We start from the raw sequence: 14,292 nt of genomic DNA on the forward strand, positions 1-14,292 counted from the left end.
ACATTTAAAACAAATAACTATTGAACTAACTACAATCACATTTTTCTCTTTGTGAGTGTTTATATTTATCTAACTTCAATCATAGTAAAAAATCAAACTACAATTAATTTTTTTTTGGCTAGACCAAATACAAATAAAAAAAGGAGATAACTTCAATCATACAAATCACAAATATTTTTATGCTATCTAACTACAATCATATTTTTTTCATAATAAAAAAATTAATTATAAAGAAGAACCGTTAAAATGATTAAATCACATTAAAAAAAAAAATCATTGAACAAACTACAATCACATAACATTTTTCTCACAATAAAAAAAATAAATGAAAAAAAAAACCATTGAACTAACTACTATACAATCACATTAAAAAAAAGAATCATTGAACAAACTATAATCATATCACATTTTCCCATAATAAAAAAAATAAATGAAAAAAAAGAACCATTAAACTAATTATAATACAATCATATTAAAAAAAAAAAAAGAACCATTGAACTAACTATAATCACATTAAAAAAAAGAACTGTTGAACTAACTACAAACACATTTTTCTCTTTGTGAGTGTTTATATTTATCTAACTTCAATCATATTAAAAAATCAAATTATAATTTTTTTTGGCTAGACCAAATACAAATAAAAAAATGAGATAACTTCAATCAAAAGAACCATTAAAATAGTACACAAAAGAAGAAATTGCTAAACCAAATACAAATTATAATTTTTTTTTTTTTGCTAGACCAAATACATCAAAAAATGAGATAACTTCAATCATACAAATCACAAATATTTTTATGCTATCTAATTACAATAATATTTTTTTCATAATAAAAAAAATAATTGTAAAGAAGAACCATTAAAATAGTAAATAAAACGATTAAATAATTATGAGGGGGGTTTTGATCAAATCTCCCAAAAGACATGGGGATTTGGAGAAATTAATAAATGCTAAGGTTTTTTTTTTAAATAAAAAAATAGAAAATTATGATTGAGATATTAGACCTCCCACAAGGCTTGTAGCTTAAAAACCTCCTTTTGCTTAATATATAGTATAGACTAGCATATCACCCGTGCTATGAACGGATTGTGTTTACAATTATCTATATATGTGAATTGTGATTTTTAAATGTTTTATTTTTTTATTTTAAATGTCTTGTTTTTTTCCTTTTTTTATATTATATTAAAGTTTAATATTTTGATAATAATCATGTGTGCTGGACTTTTCAAGGAATTAAATGTCTTTTCTTTTTTATTATATTATATTAAAGTTTAATATTTTGATAATAATCATATGTGTTGGACTTTTCAAAAAAAAATTTTATACTTGTTTTTAATGCATTAAAGTATTATTATAAGGAATAATAATCATATGTGTTGAGACTTTTCAAGAAATTCATATGTGTTGGATTTCAAAAAAAAAAAATTTATACTTGTTCTTAATGAATTAAAGTGTTATTATGAGGGTAAGGCTTGGGGTTGGGAGAAGTTAATAAATGTTAAGATTTTTTTTTTTTAAATCAAAAAATCAGGAAATTTAGATTGGGAGATTAGAACTCCCACAAGGCTTGGGGGTTAGAAACCCCCTTTTCCTTAATATATAGACTAGCCTATCACCCGTGCTATGCACGGGATAATTATAGATATTTATATATTTTTTAATTTTTTAATATATAAATTATAGTTTTGAAGATTTTTATAAAAATAATTTAACAATCTTATCACTAACCATAGTGTACAGGAGAAATTAAAAAGGCTATTGCAGTAACTATGCACGGGCTGTATCTATAATTATTTGTATGAGGAGATTTTAAATGCTAATCAGGGATTTTAACCAAATCAATAAATGCGGGCATGTTGATTGGAAAAAGTTAATAATTGTTGAACAAGAGATTTTGACCAAATCAATAAATGCTGATTTTTTTTTTAAATCAAAAATTTAGAAAATTAAGATTGAGAGATTGGAGCTCCCACAAAGCTTGGAGTTTAGAAACACCACTTTCCTTAATATATTTACAATTATCCATATATGTAAATTGTGATTTTTAAATATTTATTTTTTTATTTTTTTTAAATGTCTTCTTTTTTTCCTTTTTTATATTATATTAAAGTTTAATATTTTAATAATAATCATATGTGTTGGATTTTTTAAGGAATTAAATGTCATCTTTTTTTTTATTATATTATATTAAAGTTTAATATTTTGATAATAATCATACTAGCCTATCACCCGTGCTACGCACGGGATAATTATAGATATTTATATTTGTTTTAGATTTTTTTTAATATATAAATTATGTTTTTTAAGATTTTTTTCTTATCACTAACCATAATGTATGGGAGAAGTTGAAAAGGGTATTGCAGTAACTATACACGAATTGTATCTATAATTATTTGTATGAGGGGATTTTAAATGCTGATCAGGAGATTTTGACCAAATCAATAATTGCAGCCATGTGGAAAGATATGTGGATTGAAAAAAGTTAATAAATACTGATCAGAGGATTTTGACCAAATCAATAAATGCTGAGTTTTTTTTTTTAAAAAATAAAAAATTTAAAAAATTCAGATTGGGATATTGAAGCTCCCATAGGTCTTGGGGGTTAAAAACTCCATTTTGCTTAATATATAGTATAGATATAGATAGATAGATAGATAGATAGATAGATATATCTTTTATTATTTTTTTATTTTTGTGTGGTTTCTATTCGGGTATTTTTTTTTCAATTTATTTAAGATAGAGTTGTGGGTATCTTTTTTTTTTAAATTTAATTTATCTGTGATTTCCATTTGTTTTTTATTATTATTATTTAGGTAAGTTATGATGTGAGTTAGATATGTGATAGACATGTGAATTTTATTGATTTAAAGTTTATTTAGATAAACTTTAAAGATTTTTTTTTTAGTTTTTTAGTTTTATTTGTTATGTTATAATATAATATATAAAATATAGGTAGATATCTACAACTTTAATAGAAAATATTATCTGATTTTTTGGAGAAGAGAAAATGAATGCAAGTTTTAATATTTTTTTTTGAAAATTTGTGAGAGAGATTAGGAGGGAGAGATTATGAAATATTTTTGTTATTAAATAAATAAATCAGTCAATAGTTTTTTTAATCTATTTTGTAAATTAAAAATCAATAATTTTGGAAAATTGATTAATTTGTCCCATTAAGTGATTTAAAATTTTGATAGATATACATAAAAAAAAATACATAATTATATTATTAAATCATAATTCAAATTTAGATGTTATATCTTTTTGAGATCTATAGCTAAATTCTTATCTTTTTATTTTTTATTTTTGTGTGTAATCATAGTATATGGGAGAAATTGAAAAGGGTGTTGCAGTAATTATGAGAGAAGTCAAAAGGGATTTTGGGTTGGGAGAAGTCAATAAATGCTGAGGTTTTTTTTTTTAAATCAAAAAATTAGAAAATTAGGATTAGGAGATTGGAGCTCCCACGGACCTTGGGGTTAAAAACCCCCTTTTGCTTAATATATAGTATAGATGATCAGAGGATTTTGACCAAATCAATAAATGCTGAGTTTTTTTTAAAAAAAAAATAAAAAATTTAAAAAATTCAGATTGGGATATTGAAGCTCCCATAGGTCTTGGGGGGTTAAAAATTCCATTTTGCTTAATATATAGTATAGATATAGATAGATAGATAGATATATCTTTTTTTATTTTTTTATTTTTGTGTGGTTTCTATTCGGGTATTTTTTTTTTCAATTTATTTAAGATGGAGTTGTGGGTATCTTTTTTTAAAAATTTTAATTTATCTGTGATTTCCATTTGTTTTTTATTATTATTATTTAGATAAGTTATGATGTGAGTTAGATATGTGATAGACATGTGGGTATTATTATTATTATTATTATTATTATTTGTTTATTATTATTATTATTATTATTTAGGTAAGTTATGATGGAGTTGTGGGTATCTTTTTTTTTTAAATTTAATTTATCTGTGATTTCCATTTGTTTTTTTTTATTATTATTTAGGTAAGTTATGATGTGAGTTAGATATGTGATAGACATGTGAGCTTTATTGATTTAAAGTTTATTTAGATAAACTTTAAAGATTTTTTTTTTAGTGTTTTAGTTTTATTTGTTATGTTATAATATAATATATAAAATATAGGTAGATATCTACAACTTTAATAGAAAATATTATCTGATTTTTTGGAGAAGAGAAAATGAATGCAAGTTTTAATATTTTTTTTTTTGAAAATTTGTGAGAGAGATTAGGAGGGAGAGATTATGAAAATTTTTGTTATTAAATAAATAAATCAGTCAATAGTTTTTTTAATCTATTTTGTAAATTAAAAATCAATAATTTTGGAAAATTGATTAATTTGTCCCATTAAGTGATTTAAAATTTTGATAGATATACATAAAAAAAAATACATAATTATATTATTAAATCATAATTCAAATTTAGATGTTATATCTTTTTGAGATCTATAGCTAAATTCTTATCTTTTTATTTTTTATTTTTGTGTGTAACCATAGTATATGGGAGAAATTGAAAAGGGTGTTGCAGTAATTATGAGAGAAGTCAAAAGGGATTGTGGGTTGGGAGAAGTCAATAAATGCTGAGGTTTTTTTTTTTTTAAATCAAAAAATTAGAAAATTAGGATTAGGAGATTGGAGCTCCCACAGGCCTTGGGGTTAAAAACCCCATTTTGCTTAATATATAGTATAGATATAGATAGATAGATAGATAGATTTAATAAGAATTTATGTTTGTTTTAGATATTTTTTTAATATACAAATTATTTTTTTTAAGATTTTTTTATAAAAATAATTTAACAATCTCGTCACTAGCCATAGTGTATGAAAGAAGTTGAAAAGGGCGTAGGAGTAGATATAGGAGAAGTCAAAAAGTGGGTTGGGAGAAGTCAATAAATGCTGAGCTTTTTTTTTTTAAATAATTAAATTAGGAAATTTAGATTGGGATATTGGAGCTCCCACAGGGCTTGGGGTTAGAAACCCCATTTTCCTTAATATATAGAAGATATAGATAGATAGATAGATAGATAGATAGATAGATAGATAGATAGATAGATTTAATACAAATTTATGTCTGTTTTAGATATTTTGGATGAGATCTTATAAAAAAAAGTGTAGACATGAATGCCCTACTATTTTATTGTGTTTATAATTATCTATATATGTGAATTGTGATTTTTAAATGTTTTTTTTTAAATGTATTCTTTTTTTCCTTTTTTATATTATATTAAAGTTTAATATTTTGATAACAATCATATGTGTTGGATTTTTCAAGGAATTAAATGTCTTTTTTTGATTTTATTATATTATATTAAATTTTAATATTTTGATAATAATTATATGTGTTGAACTTTTCAAGAAACTTTTTTATGTTTGTTCTTAATGCTTTAAAGTGTTATTATGAGGGATAATAATCATATGTGTTGGAACTTTTCAAGGAATTCATATGTGTTGGATTTTAAAGAAGTTTTTTTTATGCTTGTTCTTAATGCATTAAAGTGTTATTATGAGGGTAAAACTTGGGAGTTGGGAGATGTTAATAAATACTAAGATTTTTATTTTTTTAAATCAAAAAATCAAGAAATTTAGATTGGGAGATTGGAGCTCCCACAAGGCTTGGGATTAAAAACCACATTTTGCTTAATATATAGTATAGATAGATAGATAGATATATCTTCTTTTTTTTTTTTTTGTGTGTGGTTTCTATTCGGGTATTTTTTTTTCAATTTATTTAAGATGGAGTTGTGGGTATCTTTTTTTTAAAATTTAATTTATCTGTGATTTTCATTTGTTTTTAATTATTATTATTTAGGTAAGTTATGATGTAAGTTAGATATGAGATAGACATGTAAGTTTTATTGATTTAAAGTTTATTTAGATAAACTTTAAAGATTTTTTTTTTAGTTTTTTAGTTTTTTTGGTTATGTTATAATGTAATATATAAAATATAGGTAGATATCTACAACTTTAAAAGAAAATATTATCTGATTTTTTGGGAAAGATAAAATGAATGCAAGTTTTAATATTTTTTTTTTTAAATTTGTGAGAGAGATTAGGAGGGAGAGATTATGAAATATTTTTGTTATTAAATAAATAAATTAGTCAATAGTTTTTTTTAATCTATTTTGTAAATTAAAAATCAATAATTTTGGAAAATTGATTAATTTGTCCTATTAAGTGATTTAAAATTTTGATAGATATACATAAAAAAAATACATAATTATATTATTAAATCATAATTCAAATTTAGATGTTATATTTTTTTGAGATCTATAGCTAAATTCTTATCTTTTTATTTTTTATTTTTGTGTGTAACCATAGTATATGGGAGAAATTGAAAAGGGTGTTGCAATAATTATGAGAAAAGTCAAAAGGGATTGTGGGTTGGGAGAAGTCAATAAATGCTGAGGTTGGGTTGGGAGAAGTCAATAAATGTTGAGGTTTTTTTTTTTTTAATCAAAAAATTAGAAAATTAGGATTAGGAGATTGAAGCTCCCACAGGCCTTGGGGTTAAAAACCCCCTTTTGCTTAATATATAGTATAGATAGATATATATATATATATATATATAGATAAATAGATAGATAGATAGATAGATATAGATATGGCACATACCATTTATATGACACAAGGACCAAAGTACCGGGACAACTGCTGCAATTTGCTCTCATCTAAATTAAAGGGATTTAAAAAGTTAAAAAAAAAAAGAACAAAAAATTATAATATTAAAAAATGTTCACTAAAAACATATAGATTAAAAATTAAAAATTAATTATTGTAAACTCCATACTAAACAAGGTAATGTTTTCTATTAATTTGAAAATTAAAAAATTATTATTAATTTTTCCTCTATTTTTTTTCTCACAAAAAAAAATAGCTACATTAATTATTTTCTTTTTTTTTTTTTTTTGTGGAGAGGGGTTTTGACTTGCGATTTTTCTAAAATGGGTGTTCTAGACGGAAAGGGTAGAGTTGGTTCAGACAATAAGAAAAAGTGCTTATGCAAGAGGCGCCTTCACTATGAGCAAGAATAGTCAGTTTTGCATAGGGTGCCTTCTTGTATAATAGCTTCAATACTGGTATGCATGAAGGGCTTAAGTGTGAGACGTATAAGAGGGGCTTTAATGCGAAAATAGAAGAAATGGTTTACAGAGTGTCTTCTTACTTCACAACTTCAATACTTGTGAGAGAGGAGTAAGCTCAAGTGCGAGAGAGAAATGAGGGTTTGTAGGAAGTGTCTTCTTGGGTCACGACTTGAGTGTCCGTGCACATGAAAATGAGTGATAAGGGTCAGAGTGTGTCTCTTGGGGTCAAGGTTTTAGTGCTCCGAAACACAAAATCATAGCATATTAATAAAGAGAAATAATTAATGAAAAAATGTTTTTGTCTTCTTAAATACAATAACAGAGAATTTATTATTGGTGATGAAATATTTTTGTCTTCCACAACATAACCTTATGAGACGAAAAATATATTCATTGTGCAATCAATCAGAATTTATTAGTGACTAAATATTTTCATCTCCCACAACTTATTCTTCCAAGACAAAAATATATTTGTCGCTCATTTAATAGAAAGATGAAACGGCATCGTTTGCATGATGGAGTGTTTATTGGTGACGAAACATATTCGTCTTCCATAACTTCTCATTCCTAGACAAAAATATATTTGTCGCCTAATAAATGGAAATATGCAACGACATCGTTTAATAGATAGGGAATTTATTGGTGACAAATTACGTTCGTCACAAAAAATATATATATTTTGTGACAAAAATATTCGTCTCCAATGAGCTAAAATCATTCGCGCCAAAGCAAATAAAATTGGCGCCTAAATTTTGTAGATGAAATTTTTTTTCGTCTCCTATACGTTTGAGAAAAAATAAAACAAACGACAAAATTAATATTTTATCATCTTTGGGTTAAATTTTAAGACAAAAAAAATTTTATCACCAAATTTTGTCACAATAGCCTAGATTTCTTGTATTTTGTTTCCTTGTTTAATTATTATTATTTTTTTTCATATTGTGGTGAGGGGTTTGCTATGAGAAAGAATAATAGCTTTGCACAAAATGTCTTCTTGGATAATAATGTATGCATGCACAAACGGCGAGAATAGAGAAGCTTTAGTGCGAAATAGAAGAGATGGTTTATAGAGATTATTTTCTTGAGTCACAGCTTCAATACTTGTGAGAGAGGAGACTCAAGTGCGAGATAGAAACGAGGGTTTGTAGAGGGTGTCTTTTCGGGTCACGACTTTAGTATTTGTGTGTGTGTGAAAGTAAGTGATTAAGGTGAGAGTGATCTCTTAGTTTCTGACGACATTTTAATAAAGAGAAATAATTAGGGATAAAATATTTTCGTCTCAAACTCATATGTTCGTTGCCTAATCAACAAAAATACAAAAACAACGTTGTGTGGGGATGGAGAATTTATTGGTGATGAAATATTTTCGTCTCCTTCAACTTAACCTTATGAGACGAAAATATATTCGTCGCACAATCACTCAAAATGCAACACGACACATGGAGAATTTATTAACGACGAAATATTTTCGTCTCCCAAAACATATCCTTCCGAGACAAAAATATATTTGTCGCCTAATTAACAGAAAGATAAAATGAGCACGAAGAGTTTATTGGTGACGAAATATTTTTGTCTCCCATAACTTATCCTTCCCAGCCAAAAAATATATTTGTCACCAAATAAATAAGAAAATGAAACGACATCGTCTAATAAGTTTCGAATTTATTGGTGACGAATTCCTTTTGTCGCAAAAAACTTTAAAATTTGTGACAAAAATGTTCGTCTCCAATGAGCTAAAATAATTGGCGCCAACAAGAAAAAAAATTGGAGCCTCTTCTTTTTTCTGATGAATTTATTTTTTCGTCTCCTACAGTTTTGAGAAGAATTAAAAGAAACGACAAAGTAATATTTGGTCATGTTTGGGTTACTTTCTAAAACGAAAATAAATTTTATCACCAAATTTTAAAAATTAATTATTGAAAACTCCATACTAAACAAGATAATGTTTTCTATTAATTTTGAAAATTACAAATTTTTTATTATTTGTTTCTCTGTATTTTTTCTCACAAAAAAATAGCTACATTAATTATCTTTTTTTTTTTTTTTTTTTTTGTAGAGAGAGGTTTTGACCTTTGATTTTTCTGAAATAGGTGTTCTAGACGGAAAGGGTAGAGTTGGTTCAGACAATGAGAAAAAGTGCTTGCGTACATAGGGTGCCTTATTGGATAATAGCTTCAATGTTGGCATGCACGAAGGGCTTAAGTGTGAGACAGAAGAGAGGGGCTTTTGCGCGAAATAGAAGAAATGGTTTATAGAGTGTCTTCTTGAGTCACGACTTCAATACTTGTGAGAGAGGAGTAGACTCAAGTGCGAGAGAGAAATGAGGGTTTGTAGAAAGTGTCTTCTTGGGTCACGACTTCAAGGTCCGTGCACATGAAAATGAGTGATAAGCGTTAGAGTGTATCTCTTGGGGTCACAGTTTCAATGCTTCGAAACACAAAACCATGGCATTTTAATAAAGAGAAATGATTAGTGATAAAATATTTTTGTATCCTTCAATACCAGAACAAAGAATTTATTATTGGTGATGAAATATTTTTGTCTTCCACAACTTAACTTTATGAGATGAAAAATATATTCGTCACGCAATCAATTAGAATTTATTAGTGACGAAATATTTTCGTCTCCCACAACTTATTCTTCTGAAACAAAAATATATTTGTCGCCTATTTAATAGAAAGATGAAATGACATTGTCTGCATGATGGAGTGTTTATTGATGACGAAATATTTTCGTCTTCCATAACTTATCCTTCCCAGACAAAAATATATTTGTCGCCTAATAAATGAAAATATGCAACGACATCATTTAATAGGTATGGAATTTATTGGCGACGAATTACGTTCGTCACAAAAAAAATTATATTTTGTGACAAAAAATGTTCGTCTCCAATGAGCTAAAATAATTCGCGCCAATGCAAATGAAATTGGCGCCTCATTTTTGCACACAAAATTTTGTTTTTGTCATCTATACTTTTGAGAAAAATTAAAACAAACGACAAAATTAATATTTCGTCATCTTTGGCTTAAATTTTAAGACAAAAAAAAATTCGTCACCAAATTTTGTCACAATAGCCTAGATTTCTTGTATTTTTTATTAATTTTAAGCATTTGGTGATGAAATTTGGTTTTCCTCTCTAAAAATAATACATTTGGAGACGAAATTATTTCCTCTCCAAATTTTTTTACAATGGTGACGACAAATTTCATCTCCAAAATGGCGCCAAATTTTCCAAGGGCGGGAAATTGTTTTGTGACGAAAAATAAAATTTAGAGACGAATAAAATTTTCGTCACCTATTGTTTTATTTGATTTTAAGCATTTGGTGACGAAATTTGGTTTTCGTCTCTAAAAATAGTACAATTGGAGGCAAAATCTTATTTTCATCACTAAAACATGTATATTTGGAGACGAACTATTTTTTCGTCACGCGTTTTTGTCACCATAGACCTTTTTTGTTGTAGTGTAAATCGCAATAATAGAAGAAACTAAATTGCTCAAGAATAATACCTCCAGCCATTGGTGCTGCTCACTTAGGAGACACTGGTTTAACAGTCTTCCAAACTCTGCTCACTCTAAATGATGGTGTAAGACTGAAGAGAATTAAGTCAGTGAGCTTGGGGACCAAAACCAAGTATTTATAGCCAAGCTTCCATCAAGCTTTTCGGTGGCTCCATGTTGCCACTGTTTCAGATTATCATGGGCACGTTCCAACTGCTCTATGAACGTGATGAAGATGCATAGAAGTTGAGGACCATTATCTAAAACAAATTTCCTGAAAGAAGGGGAAGTTTGACACCCGTTCTTATGAACGGTTTCCGTGAGAAGCGGTCAACACTAATTTCAAATTCAACCCAGTGGGATTCATTTTATGTCTTTACTCATTTCAGCTGTGCTCTAGCAACAATGAATTGTACTCTTCTTCACAAGCTCTGGTCAGGACCCATATGGTGTGGAAGAAGGACAAGAAGAGAATCAGGAGAGTGAGGTGCACCTGCTATTTCCCTTCCCACTGCAGGCATCCGAAGTGTGTGTGCGTGTGTGTTGGGTGGAGGGAGCCATCCTAACAATAACTCTTTGGTCCTTGTGGAAACTCAGAAATGAATGTATATTTAAGAATGCAGCACCAGAACTGTATATTTTACACTCAATTTTATTTACTAATTTTAGGATTGATTATCAGGTTGATATTTTGTATTACATATGTCGAATGGAGGGAATATATTTTGTATTACATATTTTGTATTACTAAATTATTGAGGTTGGAATATACTTGGGTCGTATGGAATTTGTATTGCATATGTGGAATGAAATGGAATTGGATGTCGAATGGAATTTTTGGCATGCACATTGTCGAATGGTTGATAATATATAAGTATTGATGGATTTTATTGTTTATACATTGTATAGGTTGTACTAATAATGGATACAGGTGGTTCAGAAATTTTAAAAAAAAAAAAAAATTCTAATATAGTATTTGGCTTCTAACTATTTTGGTAGCCAAAAACTATTTTCAAATGTTTTGGCCACTAATAATGTAGTAGGAAAATGAATAAAAGTTAGCATCCTTTGGCGACAAATGCCATGGTCGGCAAATAGTGCAATTAGCGACTAAAACTTTAGTCTCTAAATAGTTCAAATTAGTTTTGTTATAACTTTCGGCGACTAATAGTTTGGTCGCCAAAAATATAACTTTTGCCGACTAACCCAACTTTAGTAGCCAAACGTTGACGTTTGGCAACCAATAATTTAGTAGCTAAAAATTACCTTTTCGGCGACTGTTTTTTTAGTCGCCAAAGGGTCACATTTGCCGACTACACAAATTAGTAGCCAAAAATGTTGCATTTTCAGCGACCAAACTCGCGTTTAGTCGCTAAAACATTCACCGATAGGGTTTAGGCGACTAAGTTGGCGACAAAAAAATTTAGTCGCTAATTGGTTTTGGCGACTAAAAAGTGACCTTTGGCGACTAAGATTTTGGTCGACGAAAGTCTAATTTCTTGTAGTGATTTTAGTTTTGTTATTTAAGATTATACACCATGATTCACGTGTTTCTTTCATTTTTATCTTAAAATAAATGTAAATTATGTCCGCGATTTCATGAGAATATATATATATAATAATTTAGAATTCCGAAAAAAATTTCATAAAATCTGCATGCTTGTCGAACGTAATGTGAAAGAGTGAAGGGAGGATAGCAAGATGTTCTTGCCTTGGGGTGTTATGGGTTTGATTCCCTTCTAATAATTTTAATATTCCTCTTTCTAGCATTTATCAAATGCAAGAAAAAGAAAAATGAAATGAAATAACCTATACTTGTTTATTTATTTATTTTGTTTAATAGAAAAATGCTCTTCTTAGTAATGCATGTTTATTTCCGTAACGTCAACCAAACTACAACAAATTTGGTTTGATTTTTTCAAAATTGTTTTTAGGTGAGTTTTCATTTATTTTTAATGTTTTTTTTTTATATATTTCAGTCAATTTTTTAATAATTTTTAGATGCACCTAATTAATATACATCTAAAAATTAAAATAAATTAACTAAATATTAAAAAAATACTAAATACAGAAGAAAATTGGAACAAAAATCTGCATATATTTTTGTTTAGATTTTCGTTTGTTTTTAGTGAATTTTTTTTTCATATTTTAGTTAAAAATTTTCATTTTTAAATGCATCTAATTTTAATTTATCTAAAAAGTTTTTAAAAATGACTAAAATATTAAAAAAGTTCAATAAAAATAAATAAAAATCCATCTAAAAATACAAACCAAACAAAGTCACTTTTTCTCTTATTCAATTTCTTTTTCTTTGACAAATCTTAACCAAATCACTAGAGAAATTAGGTGATAAATACTGATGAAATTTAATCGCATGTTACTAGAGCTACACATCATACAAAAATGATAATAATAATGATAATAATAATAATAAAGTTCATTTAGATTTTGTTTGAGAATAATATATTTTAGTTAAAAAATTAAAAAGTTAACTTATGTTATTTATTTTTTTAAAAAATCATTATAAAAAATAAAAAAAAAAACCACTCAAAAATCAATTTCCAAACGAATAATTCAAACTTACGTCGTTTATTATTATTATTATTATTTTTATTATTATTATTATTATTATTATGAGAACACTTCAATTGATTATATTTGTGGTCAGAGTTTTTGGTAGTTTCCATTGGTCAACAGTAACCACTTGAATAACGTCGGCATAGATTTGTGTGAATGTGAAACTTCTGTTAAACGAACTAAACACCAGGGCCGGTCCTGACGTATTAGAGTTTAAGGTGAATTTTTTAAATTGGGTTCTTTATATATTATTATTCAAAAAAAAAAAAATTTGTTCGGATAAAATAAAAAGAATAAAATTTTTATTTCTATTACATTACAATTTAATAAAATTTAGATAACAAATATATATATATATATATATATGTATATATATAAAATAGTTGAACTTCAATTAGTTGAATTGAATCTTTATTTTTTAATTTACCAATGCTGTAATAACTAAAATTAATTGGGAGTAAAGATGAGAATTTTCGACACAACTCAAGTAATGTTTAAAATTAGCAAGTTAAGGTTGACTATTTTTCAACATGAATCCAAGTATGACACGACTCAATAACATGAATTATTAGTTATATATTTTAATGTTCACTAAAGGATGCCATGACATTTTTTTAATATTTTATTTAACTTCATCTAACTGAATAAAAAAGTATGCAAAATAATTATTAAGGCTAATATCTTTTTTTCATTTAAGATATGCATTTTTTGTTACCTATTTTAGAGTCAATCAAGTAAAAAATATATAGTAATAAGGTACAATTTTTTTAATTAGAAAAATGCAAATGAATTAAAATTAAACATTCTATGAATAATTTCATTTAGTACAAATAAATTTTATAAAATTCAACTTATGGAAAAAATTTTAATCTCTCCATACACTTGCTAAATTATTTTCAACTAAAAGTAAAAAATTTCACATTAAATATCAATTGGACAAGAATCAAAATAACACCATACGACAACATGAAAATAAATGAATTAAGCTAATATTGAAGTAATTATGAAATAACATGACATGATACACTTTTCTGATTTAAGGCCTTAAATTTTATTCAAAATTAGGGGCCCGAGGCGACCGCCTTAGCCGCCTCAACTTAGGGCTGGCCTT

Source organism: Camellia sinensis, chromosome 9 (assembly GCF_055761805.1).
Source record: "Camellia sinensis isolate YWXY chromosome 9, ASM5576180v1, whole genome shotgun sequence".
Taxonomy (NCBI): domain Eukaryota; kingdom Viridiplantae; phylum Streptophyta; class Magnoliopsida; order Ericales; family Theaceae; genus Camellia; species Camellia sinensis.